Source organism: Miniopterus schreibersii (genome assembly GCF_964146895.1).
Source record: "Miniopterus schreibersii genome assembly, chromosome: 9".
In the NCBI taxonomy this organism is placed as follows: domain Eukaryota; kingdom Metazoa; phylum Chordata; class Mammalia; order Chiroptera; family Miniopteridae; genus Miniopterus; species Miniopterus schreibersii.
In genome coordinates, this window is record NC_138118.1 from 81,182,264 (window position 1) to 81,201,241 (window position 18,978).

The window sequence follows — 18,978 nt, forward strand, 5'->3', positions numbered from 1 at the left end:
CCAGGAACAGCTAAGGCCACCCGCCTCGCATGGCGTTTCTAGCTTAAGAGCGAACCCGCTCTCAGAACGGGACCGCAGAGGCAGGGCCACCGCAGCTGCCCCTCGCACAGTGGCGGCCCCCCCTCAGCAGCGGCCTCGCCGAGTAAGCTCAGGGTACCCGGTGCCCGCTGTCCGGTGCGTCACACCCATTCCTTAAAAACGCTCTTTTCCTTTCAGCTCCTTGTTGCTGACCACACTGAGCGCCAGGCTCGCCCATTTCACAAGCGCACACCGAGGGCCTAGCGCAGTCAGAGGAGCCTGGGCTCCGCAGGCGGACAGAGCTGGGTTCAACTTTCAGCCCCATTATTTAACAGTTTGGGGGACCCTGGGCAAGTAACCTAACTTCGCTGAGCCAGTGTTCCTACGCGGTCCAATGGGGATTAAAAACGTCTTTCCTATAAAGATGTTGTGAAAAGCAAGTAACTTTTAAAACATACACAGTTAGTACTCAAGTGTTGTTCGCTCCGTCTTTCTGTGCTACCGGGCTTAAAGATAAATAAGAAGTTCCCCCTCCAGGGGAACCTTAAAAAGGCAAATGATTCAAATTATAGAAATAATTATAATACAGTTAAAAATGATCAGCGATGGGAGAGAGAAAGAATGCTATCTGGGGGTCAAATGAGAGATTGTATCTGGCTAGAGGGCCAGATACGAGGAGGGGTTAGCTATTGAACTAAACTAACTTACTTAGGACTCGGCAGACAGGTGAGAGGCAGCGACCTGGTGCAGGGCAGAAGGGGCACTGCAAGCAGAGAGGAAAGCCGGGCAGATGCTGGTGACGACACAGATGACAATGACGACGACAACGGCTGTGATAATAACGGCGGTAAGGGTGACGTCAGACATTCATGCAGGCTTACTCTGTCCCAGATACTTTTCTAAGCTTCTGCACACACTCACTGCTTAAATCCTCACAACAATCCTAGGAGGACCCACTCCCCAGACCACTTCTCCAACAACGGCCACGAAACACACTGCCCCGGGCTCCACGAAGTAACAGTAGCCTTCACAAATGAGTAACTTCAACCTTCAACCAATGAATAAATGTTTACTGTATCCCTACACTTTCTTATCTGAAAAGGAAAGCAGAACTCTTCCGACATAATTTAAGGACTGTAACGATTCATTTATGCTTTAAAATTATTTCAATACATTTTAATGTGAACTGTAGGAAACCCTGCAGACACTGGCTACAAGGCAGCTGACATGGACATCCAGGTGTTCCAGTGTATTTCCAAAGGTAATCTTCTCTACAGTTCTAGTAGATTCTAAAGAAAAAAAACTTGACAAAGTAAGGGGAAAATGGGGGTACAGGGAAGAAAAGAGGAGAAATCAGAGATCTGTCAGTTATCCAGTAGATGAGAGGTGATATGGTGGAGAAAGTCTTGGAAGACCGGGGGTTCCTTGCTCTTGCTCCCCCCATGATCTGTGTGCTCTTAGGTCCCTTGATCTTGTAGGGACAAGACACTGCAGTTTTAAGATTCTATGGTTTTAGTTTGATGACCATTTGCAACTGTACAAATTCAAAAGCCCTGAAATCTGTATTCAGCCACAATGTAATGTCTTCATGTGGTACTTCATGAAGATGTGATAATTTAGTGAGTTGTTAACGTATCTTTTCGGAGAGTCACTTTTCATATTTCTAGTAAATGGCAGACCTGACTGATGGATGAAAATCACCGGAAACGCCAAATTCTACTAAGCTGCTGAAGCTCCTGTAGCAAAAGGAGGAAACTATGGCCAAAGAGCAAAATTCTCACCCTTCTCACCGAACATCAGAGTTATTTCCTCTCTCACATTGAAAATCCACTTCTCTTGTTCCATGATATGAAATCTATAAAAATGAGTATGAAATCTCTTGAATGTATCATATACATGCCTACACCAAAGGACAATCGCAATATAAGCAATCTCCTCCCCTACACGCCCCAAAGGTAACCATTTAGTTAAAACAACTTCCTAAGATACGGCATAAGGTAGCATTTAAAATACCCAACTCTCACTACGTTAAAACTTAGACATTTTCTTTGATTCCTGAAAGAGACCGAAATTGTAAACATTAGGTATGATTGTTGGTTTCATTTATAAGCCCAGAAAGTAGTTTAATCAGCTCTCTGATGATCACCACTTACTTTCATTACGGGAGTGCATTCTAATTGGCTTGATGACTGGATTTGTCAATTATGCAGTCAGCACCAATCAACCCAAGGGAAATGCTTAAGGAACCAATGGCAGAAAATGAAAACCCTTTTTTTTTTTTCAAATAATTATCAGAATTCTAACAGAATTTTTTCATATGTGGGAATAAAATCCTGCCAGTGTTGAAATGACTTGAAATATGCAAGAGGTTGAGGCTGGAAGGAGTAAAATTGGAGGAGAAGGGGTAAGATGCTTATTTCTGTCATCAGAAGGACGTTAGGCTTCATATGGACACACATAGCCTGCATCTGACCAGATCCCGAACATTCAGAGTAAACACTAGTGTCCAGCAGAAAGTAAAACCTGACAATAACCGTCTGGAATCAGCATTATTAGAGGAATAAAGAAACTGCTTTTGTCTTGAATTTATTTCTACTCCAAAGTGTAGAAACTATTTGAATACATTTTTATAGAAGGGAAATATAAAGCATTTGGGAACGTTTTAAAGAAAACTACAAAGTAAAAATATTTGTTAGAGACAAAACTTCTTTTCTTTAATTTCCTGGTATTATGATGATTTAACTGCCAGCTGCTGGCCTATGTCGTTTCAATAAACACTTAAGAAGCAATTAGATGCAAAGTTTTTATTTCCCCAAGAAAATCTAATAATATGAAAAACGTCATTTCTTTTTACTCCACTAGAGGGTAGACTCTCAAAACGAGGGCCGGATCATGTATTTAGCCTATCTTTGACCTGTTGATAAATTAATCCTATGTTCCAGTCATCTCAATAGCATGTTTCTCTACTATACTAATTGAGGTTGTAAAACATGCATTTTTAAAAATTGCTGTCGATTTACAACCAGGTGCTCTTTCAGAAACACACACTGCTTTGCTTTTCTGGGTTTCTTTTCCCAATTTCAACTATGTAGTGTGTGTACATTGTATATTTTCCGGGAAAATGTACATTCAGAGTCAATAGATCTAAAAATAAAAAGAATTTGTTTTCTCGGGTATGTAATATATTACAGTAGAAATGTTCCCCCAGAATAGTAAAACATACACCGTAAACATACACACACACACACCCAACACCACCCCACGTACCCACGCCTAAGTGGCTGGCAGATGAACTGCTTCACATAAGGAGAAGTGAGTGAAATGCAATTGGAAATACATATTTTTCAAAACGCCCCCTTCACATGCCTACGCTGTGAATTATAGGCAGAAGCGAATATATGCTTGATTTTTTTTAAATCTGGTCAACCCAGATAAGAAATACCACTGCTTTAAAAAATAAAATGTTACTGAACAGCAAGCACATTTGGGGGAATTAAGTGGGACCGACAGAGCCGCGGACGCCACTCCAAGGGCCCCAGGCGGCTCTTCCTAAATGATGGGGCGGCTGGTGGGCTTCACGGAGGGGGAGGCGGCGGCTCTGCGCCCCTCCCAGGTGTGTTCACACTTGGGGAATTCCGGTAGGGAGTGCGCCCTGCTATGTGCAGAGAGAAAGCAGTGTCTCTGAAAGACTAATAACCTAAAAAAAAAAAAAAAATGGGAAAACTTGTCCAAAAATTCCTCTCCCTCATCAGAAAGGGACTGAGAGAGGGAGGGAGAGATGGAGAGAGGGGGGAGAGATGGAGAGAGGAGGGAGGGGCCGAGGGAGGGCCGAGGGCGGGAGGGGGATGATCCTGGGGAAATGTGCAAACCTGTTTCATTTATTTGTATCCTAAGCAGCAGTGGCACAGAACAGACAGGTCGCTTCAGCCAACCAGACGGGAGCAGCGGCGCGCGCTCCGTCTCCGCCGGGGCGTGGGAGCGCTTGGCTCCTCCCCGGGAGTGGGGGGCGCTGGGTTATTAATGACCCCGAGCGGGAGGCACGGAGTCGGGGTGACAGCTGACGGGGTGAGCGACGCAGCGCTGCCCGCCATGGAGACGGGCAGAAGGAGCGCCAGCCCCGCGGGCCGGTCCTCGCCGGATGGAGAGCCTCGGCCGGCCCACTGAGAGGGAGAGGGGGAGAGACAGACGGAGGGAGACGGAGAGACAGAGGGAGGAGCCGCGCTCCCGCTCCCGCTCCCGCACCGGCCCCGGCCCCGGGAGGGACCAGCTGCGCCCCCGCCCCCTCGCCGCCCGCCGCCCGCCCGGGGACGCGGGCCCCTGCGTGCCCACCTGGAGCACATGCCCGCGTGCGCTCGGCTCCCCGCGCGCGCACCCACTGCCGCCCGCGGCCGGGAGACCGCCATGTGACGCCCGCCTCGGAGGCCGGCGGCGGAGCGATCCACGCGCAGGGCGCGGAGGGGCTGTTCCGGGGAAACTGCCGCGCAAGGTAAGTTTAAAACGAGCCTTTCCGCGGAGACGCGCTCCGTCCGCGGTCGCCTCGCCGGGTGCGGGTGTTTCTGCGCCTCCGCGCCGCCGGGGTGCTCGCCTCGGCTCTGAATTCCCGGAGCCCGGTTCTGTGCCTGCGCCTCGGGGGAAGAAAGCGAAAGGCACAAGCCCTGGGGCCGTGCGCCCAAGCCCTGCGCGCCGGGTCCCCTACCGGCGGGCGCGTACTAGCCGGACGCCGCGGACGGGCTGCGAGCGGGGGGAGGCCGAGCGGGAGCGAGAAGGGGCAGGGGGGCGGGCGGGGGGAGGGGGCCGGCCGCATACCCCCCCCCCTTTCCTCCAGTCTTTGGAATGAAAAGCAGAGCGCCCATCATCCTGTGCTTTGCAGCCCATCCCCCAAATGGGGCACTTTCCTGGCCTCCCCCCACCAGGTGGATGCAGATGAAGGGAAACGCTGCTGTAGGTCCGGGGCTGAGACCACGGAGCGGAGTGGGCAGTGCGCGCGGCGCGGACAGTCCCTGAATTCCTGCCAGGCTGCAGCCCGGGGCCTGGGGGCGAGTGGCCTCCCTTCAGCAGCGCCCCTCGCTGGATGGAAGGGACCCTGGTGCCAAAGGTCTGGGGGCTGGCGCGGCTGGAAGGGCCCTGGATGGGGGCGCGCGCCCCCCCCCCCCCCCCCGCAGGGCGGCTTCCACGCCCGGTGTCGGATCCAAGAGGATTGTTTGTTCACGCTGAGCGCCGGGTTCCCTTTGCTGGGGTCGAGCTGGGTGGCTTAATTCACCGCTAATTTATTCGTTTTTAACAACATATCCTTGTTTCCCTGCCTGTCATTTCAGGGAAGGCAGGGAGCAGAACCTCCCTAATTTGGTGGAAAGAGGGTAGTAAATAAATAAAGGATTTGAAAGATCCACCTAGAAACCGGTGCGCCCTGGTCCAGCCTCTGGCATCTCTCCTTGTTAGTTTCAGAGGCAATTCCTTCCAGACAGAATCGCTCTCCGTAAACTATGAGCATATCCCTGTAGCGATGGCGCGTGGGGCACAGCGGGGTTGACCGATCCTTCCAGCCTCATAAAGGGGCGCAGTACTTAGACAGACGAGGCCAACCGGGGATGCGCCGGGCACCCCCCCTTCATGGGCCCTGTGGAGACGCCTCCCTTCCTCTCGTCCCACTAACCCCACAGTTAATGGAGTCGGCTTCTTTCAAACCGCATGCGATTTTTTTCTACCCCTGTGATTTCAGAGTTACCATTGGTTCCCTGGTTTCTGATAGGAGCCAAAAAAAAAAAAAAAAAACCCTAAAAAAACCACAAGATAATAACCAGCCACTTAGATCCTGCCACTTTCCCGTAAATGTGTCAAAAAACCAAGCCGATTTACAATCTGTAATGTGAGAAGCCAATTAATTCCGGTGACCTTTGTAAGCGGGGCCCATAAAGCAGGCCTGACAGTGAGCCAGCGGCTTCAAGGCGCCCCCCCCTTGGCGGAATGAACAAGTTTCAGGGGAGGTTTCCTGCTCCCCGGAGAAATGGCCGGGGAGCCGAGCTCTGCATGGGCAGGCGGGGCTCACCCGCCCGCCTGTATCGCAGGCTCACGCGGTCCGAGGAAACACAATGACTGATTGCAGAGAGGAAACGCAGTTGTACTGGCTCCCCTGCTGCTCCTCGGCAGTGCCGCTTTGGCTACGGAGCAGCCCTGATATTTGGGGGTACCCCGAGTTCCTCCCCCAGAGGCAAGGCTCCAAGGAGGCAGCCCACCTCCCCATTTGATCTCAAACTTGTGCAGGATGCAGCACTGCAGTATCCGCTGAGCATCTCTCAGACCTTTCCCGGGGAAACTTTCCATCCCACGCACACGCTTGCTTAACCCCGACCCAGCCCGTCGTAAAGCTGCAATCGATGGCGCCCGGGAACAGTGGGTTCCCGCCGTAGCCTCGGCACAGCTCACAGACATGTTTCGTGGATTAGGGAGATCAGTCCTGTGTCCACTTGAGTCTGAGAAACACCATCAGCCCGGGCCCCCCGGGGCTGCCACCTGGTTGGGAGGGGTGAGTCTGGTGATCTGATCACCACCCACCAAGGCCAGGGGATGGGCATCTGAGCAGGCCTGGGAGACTGAACCCTAGTCCCCCCACTCCACCCCAGCCCTCCCCATCTCGTGGCTCTATCAGAAATAACAGCTCGCCGGCAAGACAAGCTTCAGAGGACCACCTTTCCAGGGTGTCCCTTGTCACACGCAACAAGCTGAGGTAGGATACTGAGGAGTAGGTGGAATTTTGTCTTTGGTGGTTTCTGTTGTTGCTGTTAATGGCTTAACAGTGTTATAGCTTTTGAGGCCAGCAATGTGGGGACCAATGAAAAAGGTGATCAACTTACCATTCACTCACCATATTTTATTCTTTATTTGTTCCATTTTACACATACTGTTTTCTTTTGCTGCTTTTTTCCCCTTGGCCACAAAATGGGTTTGATGTTTTACTTTCCCCCACCCCTACTGGGAGTTTTTCTGGTGTGAAATTCCTGTGTAATGTGCATTGTGATATGTATTGCAAATGAATTAAGTTGATCAGAAAGGTTTGAAATCTGAGTTAAAAAATGAGACTTCTGTAAGTGAGATGTTATTACTGAATTAGCAGCCCCTGAACATGGTCAGAGAGGAGGTCATGTGTTGGGGGATGCGAAGGAGATCGTGAAAGGGAGCTAATAGTATGTGAAAAAAATGGGTCCCTCCCTCCAGCCTCGGGAAGGGTGCCCCCACAGAATCATGGAAACTACTAGGGAGCCAGCCAATCGGAAACGCTGGGCACGCCCACGGCCCCCTACAACGCCCCCTGGAGACCTGGTTCTCAGGGTGCATCCCTCCTTGATCCCATGAAACTAAAAAGAGCAGATGGACGCGAGGCGGCACATAAGAGCCTGTCAGCGCTCTCAGAGCCCCAGCTCTGAACCTGGCTGTGCAGCGAGTCCAGGGCAGCAGCAACTGGACACGCGTCCCGCACAGCGAGCGGGCCCTCCCGCCTCTCCTCTGATAACGTGCTGTCCGGGGAGACACCCAGGAAGCGGAGCATGAAAACAGTGACCCCTCCGGCCACGGTGGAAATGGAAATCCAATTCTAATACAAAGAAAGCAGGTGGTGCCAGAGGACAGAAAAAGTCACAGGGAGGAATCAAAACGTGTTCTTGAACTTGATGGGAGGGGTAGACAGAGATCCCAACAGATGCGATTCAGAGGCCGTTCCCTACAGGGTCCGCACAGGAAACAAACGCTCATTTCAAATCTGAAGAAGTATGGTGCCCACCCGGCCGTCCAGTGCATCTGCATCCTTGTCAAGTTTGGGTGTAACTTCTTGCTAAGATGATCGTTGATCTTTAGGCTGGGATGAAGGAGGGCTATATTTTTAAGCGTGCAGTTAATAAAGGCACATTACAGAGCTTCGGCATAGGGGAGTGAAGAAAGGGAACATGTTTTCATTCAATAATCAAATTTTAGGATTGAAAGGGACCATGAGTAGCTGGTCTAATACGCTCATTTCATAGGTGAAGAAACGGAGGCCCAGAGGCTTTCACATCCTTGCCCTAAATCACACGGCTTATCCTGGAGGCCTGGGGTAGGACGCCTTGGGGTGCTCCTTATGACACCCCACTCAAATTCTGCCAAGTTTTCAAAGATAGTACTTTTTTTAAAGTGTTTGTGTGTGTCGGGGGGAAGCTCATAGACATGTGGAAAAATAAAATAAGTAGGAATTGTCTTTCCAGATAATCAAGCATCTAAAATCAAAAGCAGACACTCAGCCATAGAGGCAGTGACGGCCTTGAGTTGTGTCTGCCTTGTTTAACTTGGGCGTATCGTTAGCTGTGGTTTAATTTAAGAAGGGCAAACCCGTAAGTCACCTGTTGGATACAGTCCTCGATATTCCATAAAAAGTCATAAACGTTAGAGTTCTGCCCTGTTCTTAAAACCCCTTAGTAATAACACTGCCGTTGTTCCCCTGGAGACCCAGCTGTTGATGAGCCACTGTTTTTCCAGGCGTTCTGATGACTGCCCACATCCCTTTGGTCCCGGGTTTCACTGTCACGTTTTAAGGCTCCTGCTGTGCCCTCTTCATGTACAGTGTCCATCCCCGGGTCCCAGCCTCCGTTCGCTGCCTCTCTGCGGCCCCCCCAGCTCACCGGTGTGTTTCCAAAGCGGGAGCAACAGCCTTGCGGCGGCGCCTCCTGCATTTCACAGCCCTATTGTTGCTTTTTTGGCAAATGTCTTTCCGTTTCTAAATGTGCTCCCCCAAGTTTGCTTGAGATAATAGTAATTAACTGACTCAGAAACTTTGGGGAAGGAAGGAGAAACAACAAAACCAACAATTGTGAACACTCGCTTGGAGCCATACGGTGCGCAGCGCGCTGTTTCGACCGTGACGCGCGCTTCTCACGGCGCCCGGCTCGGGAAGGTGCGAGGATGGCCGGCTTTGCTTGGAGATTGGAAAAGGGGGTCCATGAGGTTAGAGGGCCGCCGGGGTCAGGGGTAACACGGGGTGCACGAGGCCTTCTGGCTCCAAGGACGGACAGGGGTGAGCCCGGCCCCCCCCGCACCGTGTCAGCCTGTGAGTAATCACTCCCTTTCCCCCGAACTCCCACCCGAGACTCCGAGCTTCCCTCGCGCCGTGCCCGCCCTACGTGGGTAGATGCTCACAGGGAGAAATCTGTACTTAATTTAAACCGCAGCTAACGATACGCCAGAGTCAGACACAACCGACGTCTCTTCTTGGGGGGAAGCCTGCGAGCGGTGAACCTCTTCACCCATGTGTCTGTCTGACGGCATCAGCACTTGATAAACAGATACTTGGCCACGGTCTCGAAAGAAAAGAAATGGATCTCTAAGGTGGCATGAGTAAATTACTCAGGCACGTTCCAGGGGGCTGGGGAATTTTGAACTAAGTCCTCAAAGTCACTTGAAGTACCACCGATAAATAAAGTGTCAACCTAAAAGCAATTTCTCTGGCATCTCCTCCCTGGTTTGTTTGTCTTGGGGAGGAAATGACATACAAGGACCTCAAAATGCCAGTAAATTTATTCACGTTGTTCTGAGAGATTTGGTCTTTCAAAAGTGATATTGTCCTTGGAATAAGTGAAAATCTCTCAGACGCGTGTTCTCCGGGTCGCCGCGTCAACCCTTGCTTCCAGAAGGGGTAGCATCCGCAGGTAACGGCCACTGTGTGGGTGGAAGCGTACTCATCGCCATTGAGTCCAGGGCTGCACTGGGAAGGCCAGGCTCCCCAAAGGCCCACGGAATCGACTCAAGGCTTAGCATCAACAGGCAGCATTTTCTATATAACCAGAGGCCTGGAACTCTGGAGTTTAATTCCCCGAGGAAATGGGGGGAGGCAGGATTCCTGACTGGAACAAAGCAGGACCTCTAGGAATGGGGGGACATGTCCCCCCGGGACTGAGCCTCCTCATGGGTTAAGGCCAAGCAGTGGCCTCAGAAAGACTCAGGACCCACAATACTTATCAATGACGCCAATAACATTGGGTATTTGGACTGCAGAATACACTTAAAGAGGACTCATTGTCATTGTGGTAGAGAGGATTGATTCGTGCTTATTAGAAATTTTCTCTAAAATTACAAAATTAATACTATGTCTATAAAGAAACAAAAGGCAAACATTTTAGTAGATTCATTTCCCTGGTATAAAATTGGCTCCATAATATCTCAAGAGTCTCATAACACTGATAGGATAGGTCAAGGTATTTAAATTACATGGTCAATTGATTTACGGTTTACTTTTGTTAAAAAAATAAAAATTCAAAAAATGTTAGATACAGACATGTGTTTCCAGAGATACAATTCATATTGGCCTTTCTGTCCTTAGAACATTTTCCTCATCACTGTATTCAGATGCCCAAGACATCATGGTCTTCTCATCGTTTGCTAGCGGTGTCTCTGGGCTCTACATTTCATTCTGTTTTCATCAATAATCTGTCACTCAGAAATACCAAAATACCAAATACTCAACATATTCCACAAAGAGTACATGGGACCACGATGGTCTTTATAGACACTTTACTAACTGTAGGGGGTAGTATCAATATACCTCTAGACAGATCATATTTTGATTCTCCAAAGGCCAAGGGATTAATGGTCTTACACTGCACATGTCTAAGGCACTGAGACCAAGACACTAGAGAGGAAACCGCACAGGACCGAGTCTGGGTTACAGTGCTCTGTCATTTGAGAGGAAGGACAATCCGATGGGAAGGGAAAACCAAAGCTATCACTGTATAAAAAAGAAATCTATTCTGAGCTCTTACAAAACCTGGAAGCTCCATCCCTAGGAAGTCTTGAATGAAAACAATGTAAATGTCCTTATAAGATGTGAGTTTAGACTATCTTCACCCAACACAATCTTGCGTGAGCGGCTGAACTGGCTCCCTTACGAAACATGCGGTTCCCATTTGTCGCTCTAACTGTAGCTTATCGCCCATGGCTGTTTCCCCCCAAACACTACAGCTGCTGAGCGTTACAGGTGGTGCTCAGCTAACCTTTAAGACCAGCGAGGCGCTTGCCAAATGACCATTTTGTGTCACAAGCGAGCGGGGCCATGGCAACATCCACACCTCACTGTCCGCTGCGCGGGCCACACAGGCCACGCGGCCACGGGAACGAAGGAGGAAGCCGAGGTCCGAGCGGCACAGACCGCTGCCAGCAGACATGCCCGAGTTCCGATCGTGTGGCCACCCGCAGGCCGTCCTTCCCGGCTCAGGGACGGGTCAGCCACCCGCGGGTCTCCCAGCGCAGAGAAGCATTTTCTGGGCTGAACCTTGTGCTGAGCACCTCACGCATTTTCTCCTTGAATCCTCATAAGAAGAGTATGAAACGGAATATTCTTAAGCCCATTTAACAAACGAGGCTTAGGGAAGAAAAGCAACTCGCTTCAGCTAATGCAAGGAGGAGAGGGAGGGGGAGAGGGAGAGGAAGGGGGCCCCAGGGCCACCGGCTCCAAAGAACGAGCCTCTGTACAGGGGGTGACACTCTCCTGCGGGTGCTGCCCGACTGTGGCCGGTGCTCACTGCCTCAGGAGTCAGGTTCCCCGTCAAAGTGCAGTCACCCGCCCGTCGTTCCTGCCATGTGCTGTGCTCATACTAGGAGCTCAGCTCTCCGTAGGACCCACCCGGTCTCCTTTTCGTCTCTGAGAGGAGAGAGATGATTTATGGATACTTCAGTACCAGCATCCGTTTGATTCATTAAATGATGCTTGCACTTGGGTTCATGGCCAGACCTGTGGCCTGGCCCCTTTCAGTCTCCTTTTCTCACATTTTCCCGCTTCTCTACTGAGGTCAGACAGTGCGGTAACTGGCACAAGGGAAAGTGCCAGTGTAGCTCACAGGTTTCATCTCCTCACTTATCACAATCCCACTTTGGGCCCAACTCCCACCTGGGGGTCCTCCCTTCCCTCCTGCATTCTCTTTTAAAAACGAAGTTGCTCTGAATATTTCACTGCTAGTAGGATCATTAATTTTCAACAAAGCCCATCAACCCCGCTCAGTATTAATAAGCTCCTGGCTCTGCACCGTTAATTGGTGAGAGCTGTAATCCCTTTTCCAAACTGATCATGCCGGGCCGAACCCCCAACTTTCGCAGAAGGGCTCCACACCAGCTGTCTGCAGAACTTCAGCATCACTCACTGGGTGACCCCTCAGAGAGCTCTCGGGGGGTCCGTCAAGTTGACTGTCCTACATGCAAAGGACTGAATGGGAAATTAAGGCCAAAATGTTACTGAGGGTTCTTCCATTGATTAGCAATGGGGCTTAGAGGACTCACGTCCATATACGATTTCTTTCAGAAGGAAGATCTTTTCTTAAATTATGAGTCATTAGGCAACTGAGAAATAAAGCTCAAGTTGAAGGTGACAGGAAGTTAAAACGTCTGTGCATCATGAAAAGACTAACACATGTAAGGAATAAAGAAGAATCATGTAAGTTTCACATAAACTTCTGGGTTTTTTTTTTCCTGTTGCTTCTTACACTCAACAACAGCGAGGAGGAGGAAGGGTTCTGGCCAACAGCTACTCGACCAGGACCGTGGCCTGGACCCCGGCCGAGCTCTTTACACACCTCACGTCATCTGGAATCACAGCTCCATGAGGGAATGAGAACCGGGAGCATCCACCAGCTTCCCACCATGGCAGGATCCCAGCTTGAACCCTGAACCTCTGACTCCAAAGCCCATTCTACTAAGATCATGCCACTGTGTCTCCCACATCACATATTTCTTAGAATTAGCACAATATTTCTCCTTTGGGAAGGATTTAACTTTTCGTGCAGAAACATCGCAACTACAGGCCATTTCTACAGTTCTAAACTCCTCAGCAAAGATCAGAAATCTCATATAATAATCCATCAGACTTGACAGTGCTGCCACGTGGTGCAACCTGATTAATATTTCATGCAGAATATCATGAACACTTAATATGATTCAATTAATCTAAAATAAAATTATGACTTGTGGACTTTCTACTCAAATATTCTCATTAATCTGTGAAAATTCAGAGGTACAATGGGTAGAAAAAATGATCATGGTTGGATTCCAGGAGGACCTATGAGCATCTCAGGTCGTTACTGTTTCTGAGGGACTAGAATCAGGAATGAAATAAGGGAAGTTTCCTCTACCATAAATATCCTGCAAATTGAACACACACAAACATGTTTCAACCCTACCCTTCCCCCCTGAACGGGGCTCACCATATTTGGGAAATACCTGAAACTTCTTTACATTTTTCTGTATTTTATACACACAGGGAAGATGAACACCTATAAGTTCAAATCTGCCCCATATTTATCCTCAGACTAGTTCCTCCCCGACCGCTCTGTCCTGCCTCCACTCCTCACCACGCCACTGAAGGTAACGGTATATCGAGTTCTTAACCCCTTAAGCATGGGGCTTCCCCTCTGACATAATTACGTTTAATTATAAGTCAAGGTTCTACTTCGTACTGTACTTGATAGAGACGTCTATTCATCTTTGAAAGGAAAGATGTTCTAAAATAATATACCATTCATTTAGATACACATCATTCAGATATACCACATCATGGTCATTTAATCAATAACCATGGATACTTCCATAGCCAATGAACAGAAACCTGAAATACTGAAATTCTATCCAAAAGTTTTGCTAAACATATTCATTGTGTAGACTATATATATGGTGGTCTTTCTCCCCAAAAAATATGTTTTTCACTGATTTTAGAGAGAGGAATTGAGGGGGGAAACGGTATATATCTTCCTTGTAACGTTGAAACCAAGTTCATTACGCTGTACCTGTGACGATCTGCATCCTGTTCACTTGGGTGCTTGTGTTTCACACAGAATCTCACCATCTCGGAGAGTGGCGCCTGAGGCTCCCTGGTAATTTTTTGCACAAAGCTTCAGACCAGTGGTTACAGATTCCAGCCCCTCTTCTCTGTCCCTCGCCTGCCATTTTGGTTTTGGCTTTAGTAAAAAGTGCTTATTTGTGGGAAACGAATGCTTGAATACGCACGGCATGGGCGTACAGTCGGTGTCCTGAGTTGTATTTTTCCCGAAAGAAGCCGGGCGCAGGCTGTGGCCGAGTGAGGCGGGGATCTGGCTGAGACATTCCGTGATGCTCGAAGTTGACGCGAGTGAGACTGGCAGGGACAGTCCCGTCGCTGACACCCCAGTCTGAGGCCCACCACCCACAGCCGCTCCTTGGCTCTCAGAGCATGTCTCGAGGGTGGCAGATGACACATCCTTAGGCGGAGTGTCTACCAGAAAAGAACAAGGCCGCTTTCCCCGGCACCTTCACAGCCCCATTTTCAAATGTCCAGCCACGCTCCCCGTGGGACTCCACTGAGGCCCCGGAGCTCCCACTGGCACCACTAAGGCAAGAAAGAGCGACTCCTGCGCTGACCGGGGTTTGCGTCACGTGCCCGGAATGACCCGAGTCACAACGGGTGTAGCAGGACCATGGAAAGGAGAGATTTCACAGGTACTGGCACTTGCGCAAAGTGACCCCCCTAGGTCAACACGTAACTGGGACCAGAAACAGGATGATTCGATACCCACCCAGTGGTTATCTCACAGAACAGGACTGCGCGGGGAGCGCTCGGGAAGGCTGGGCCGCAGGCGCCTATCAGACCACCCCCCCCTTAAGCACCAGACGGCCGGAGGCCCCCAGACGGCCCGCAGAGCTCAGCAGGGCGCCTCTGCCCGGGGCCCAACTCGGCCCCCCGGAGCTCAGCAGGGCGCCTCGGCCCGGGACCCAACTCGGCCCCCCGGAGCCCAGCAGGGCGCCTCTGCCCGGGGCCCAACTCGGCCCCACAGAGCTCAGCAGGGCGCCTCTGCCCGGGGCCCAACTCGGCCCCCCGGAGCTCAGCAGGGCGCCCCGGCCCGGGGCCCAACTCGGCCCCCCCAGAGCTCAGCAGGGCGCCTCTGCCCAGGGCCCAGGTTTCCAAGGCCTCTCCGCTGCTGAAGGCTGGCAGAGGCCAGGTTCAGAGCATCCGTCACTGCTCAAGATGCCCCTTAATTGGCATTTTGTTGACAGCATGTGTTGCTTCTGCTGGGCACCAAGCATGTGAGTTTCTCAAAACTGGGGTTTTGAATTTGTGCCCTAAAGTAACTTTAGCTGAAAAGTAGTTTTGTTTCCTTTTTAAATGAGGCAAATGAAAGAGAGTGACAGGGAGAGAGGGAGAGAAAGAATATTAAACAGAAAACCGCAAATTAAAAAATGGCCACCATACAAAAAGCAAGCTTCATATTTACCTAAAGTAGAAACAGAAAGATCTAGTTCTTTGTGCCATTTCATCGGAAATTTCTACTCCCTGTGGACATTCCAGCCCCAATTTAAAAGGCTCTGAGACCATTCTGCCCTAATCTTCTTTGCTGGGGACTTAAGCAGCTTTCTTACAAACACAAAATAATTATACTTTTTGATATTATAAATCTCGTTGCACACTTTTTTTTTTTTTTTAACTTTTAAGAAAACCTTGTTGTAACTTTCTCCCCAAAGAATGCATAGTCTAGAATAATAAGCGCTTCTGGCCCCGAGATGCTAAAATAAACACTTTAAATTGCTGACTCTAACATGATCTTCTTTAGGACCATAAAGAATCCATTTATCATGACTTACAGAGAAGGCATTCATTTTTATCTCGTTTGAAAAGTCCTTCCTGGGAGCACCAAAGAAGAATGTTCCCATCACGTTTTCCCAGTCTCCGTAAGCCTTTGTTTCCCCCCGAGTGTAACCAGATCTTAGAAGCGACAAGTGTCCTATCCCATCATCTCCAAAGATTGACCAGCATGTTTGCAGACGCAAGGCTGATGCGTGGGTTTCCAGAGCTCTCTCTAGCCCAATGCCAACTTCACACACACACAGGCCTACCCGCATCCACCCCCCGCACAAACACTGGGCTTTTTTAAAAAAAAAAAAAACATTTGCCGACTCCTAGAAGTCCTTAAGTTTATAAATATCGCAGTTAAGTCCAGGCGCACTTACTTGAACCTGGTTTCCAGTAATTTCTCTTCTTCTGAGACATGCCGTAAACTGAGCAGACAAGTGCATTGGTGCATTGTAAGAGTTATTTTCATAGAAATAACCAGAAAAAGAAAATGTAGTCAAGTAAAATCCTACAACCATCTATGGAAATCAAAGGCCACGGAGCAGCTCCGTTTTATCTGCATCTCTCCTCTCCTCACACCCGCCCCTCCCGCCCCACTGAGCCTAAGGCACCACCAAGTCTTCTAAGTTGTAATCATATCGTGACTGTTATTAATTTGAAAGTGATGGGTAATTAGTGATCACTTTCTACAACTCCAGTGAAGTCTTAAGAACATTTATCTTTATAGTAAGAGCATTACGTGCCTTTTTATTTTTATTTATTTTTTTTCATGGCTTCCCTGAGGTACGATTATCACCCACCTTGTAACAGATGAGGAATCGATGACAGAGGGAGAGAGAGACCCAGATCCATGACTGATGCCCAGTCCCGAGGCTGCCCCTCCCGAATTCCATGCAGAGGGTCCCCGAGGGCGAGAGAGGGAGATGAAGCACCGGCGCGGGCTACGTAACAAATCCTGGCTACGTGTGGGGCAGGGTGGGGACAGTAAAGGCGACATTCCTGTAACACGGGTTTGGGGGGAAGGCTACATTTTCATTTCAGTCCCCAAGCATAACGCCTCTCTATTAAAAATTTTTAATGTTGACATTATCGCAGGTGCCCCCACGCCCTCCCCCCTTTGCCCACCTCAACTCACCTCTGCCCCCCCCTTGGCCTTCACCAAACTATTGTCCTAGTCCATGGGCTCTGCATATATGTCCTTTAGCGAAGCCCTTCACCTGCTTGGGCTACATTCAGGCACCTCTTTGAAAGCCAAATTTGCTAGAGAAGGTCTTGGGCTGTTGAAAGATTCCTTCCTGCCTGCCTCCCTGCACATACCTGTCCACATCGCTCGCAGCTTGAGCTAGTTTTGCATCATTGGAAATGATAAAAATCCAGGTAGGAAAGAGAGAAGTCATACAATTCTCGTCCTCCCCCCCAGCCCCTCACCGTGTCCTGCTTCCCCCTGAGTGTATACTTCTGCCAGCCGTGGTTCAGCATTTCCCTGGAGAGTGGACCAGTTTCCTTGGTCATCTGCGTGAGACTGACCAGGCACCACCCTTTGTTCTAGAAATGTCCTCATGTCTGTTGCTAGTGCTCCGAGTTTTGGGTTGAGTGTCCGTGTCCTGTCCGTTGAGTAGCTGACACCATCACTCCCATGGACTGGTGCTGACACCCCTTAGAAAGGGAGGCGGGGATATGACACGAGCAACTGCTCAGTATGGTGGCCAGCATCGTTTCGGGCAGTGCTAAGGAACAAAAGTCTCATTAATCCCCCTACCTAGCCTGTTTGGGTTTCAGATTTTTGGAACTAATGCTAAAGAAATGTGTTTGAATGGAGGGAAAAGGAGGGTTGTTAGTAGGGAAGGAAAGTGTGGAGGACTTGCCACAGGGCAGGGAGAGTCCTGAGCGTATTCTAATAAACTGTGAGTTGTACTGCTTATCAAATTCAAAGGATGCCCGTCAATGCCAGGCTCCCAGTCCACTGGAAGCAGGGCCAGCCTCTTCAGAGCGAGGGTCAGGACTCCTGGGGCCCGGGCAAGAGAGGAAAAGCAAGCAGAGGGGACGGGAGGGTCTTAGTCACAGGAGGAAAACACAGGAAGGAAAGGGGACTTGCAGTGGAAACAGCTGTTAGAGGTGAGCTGGGTGCAAAACGCGGGTCCACTTGCTGGCACGCAGCGAGCAGAAGCATGACCTTGGGCATGACCTTGGATATCCAAACGCACCCCAGGCCGAGCACCTTCTATTTCCACAGCAAAGAAATCAAGGGAACAAAAATGTACTCTTCTCTGGAGATTGAAAACATGTATTTTCCAAAAAAAAAAATAACAACTGCAAAAACTTTTCAAGTGCCCTTTCAAAATTAATTTGGCTCGTCTCCATGAGATGAACCAAAGCATCCACGCGTCCACGTGCTGAAAAATGACAACACAGATGTCAGATAACCTTCTTTTTGCGACAACAACCGCCTGCGGACCTGACAGCTAGCCGTTCCAGTCAAGCCCGCGTTCAGACTCAAATGATGTAGCCAGAGACAGAAACCTAACTCCAGGCGGCACGCGGAGACCTCGGGGCATAGGAATCGGCCAAATGGGGCTGCGCAGGTGACCGTCTTCCCGACAACAGAACTTCACCGGCTGACAGTTTGCGTCGGGCTGCCCGAGTCTGCGAGTCACAGAAATGGGTTGCTGTGGCAACGGGACCGCTCAGCTGGCTGGCGAAGCCAGGGAGAGCCCTCCAGGGCTGCCTCGGACACAGCACAGCCACCGCCTGTATTTTCAGTCCTTCCCGCCCCAAGAGAACAAGCCTCCTGACAGTAGGTGTCCTTTCATCGCTCTAAAAATGGGCTCGCTCGCTGTCATTTGCATGTTTATTGTGAGCAATAAACCAACTTATGCAAATGGGGGGAAAAATCCATAGAAATATCAGAGAGATGCGTACGGATTGCCTGAGTCACACGAGTGCAACAGGGCAGGGCTGCCGTCTTTTACAGCATCCCCACGTATACCATCGGCAGCTTTCAGCCAATTACCTGCCCTGGCGTATGGATCACACCCACGGGTGCCACTCCCAGGGACACGGGGAGAGCTCAACGCTTAAAGCACCAGCAAGGGCAGGCTCGTTTTCCCGGCCTGCAAACAGGGCGAGGCGTGAATAGGAGACCGCCCGTTTTCTTGGAAGCCTGTTCTTAACCTCGCAGTGACACGCATGTGATCTGTTCACAAGATGCTGTGCGGGGCCACAGAACACACCTCGTTACCCACATCTGTGCGCCATGGAGCAAGCCAGTGGCCGTCCCCGTGCCGGAGGAGATGGGGAGAAGGGTCATCTCTGACCTGCTTGCTTCCCGGTTGGGAGTCAAAAGAGGGGAGGCAAAT

General features: G+C 50.1%; 2 protein-coding genes across 2 annotated transcripts in view; one reads left to right on the forward strand and one right to left on the reverse strand.

Moving 5' to 3' along the window:
* Positions 1-18,978, reverse strand: part of IMMP2L (inner mitochondrial membrane peptidase subunit 2) — a 395,161-nt gene that overhangs the window by 186,445 nt on the left and 189,738 nt on the right. The gene's annotated exons all lie outside the window — the stretch shown is intronic.
* Positions 3,935-18,978, forward strand: part of LRRN3 (leucine rich repeat neuronal 3) — a 28,219-nt gene continuing 13,175 nt past the window's right edge. The window contains exon 1 of the mRNA XM_081147356.1: positions 3,935-4,504. The gene's annotated coding sequence lies outside the window, so the exon portion shown is untranslated. The remainder of the gene's footprint in view (positions 4,505-18,978) is intronic.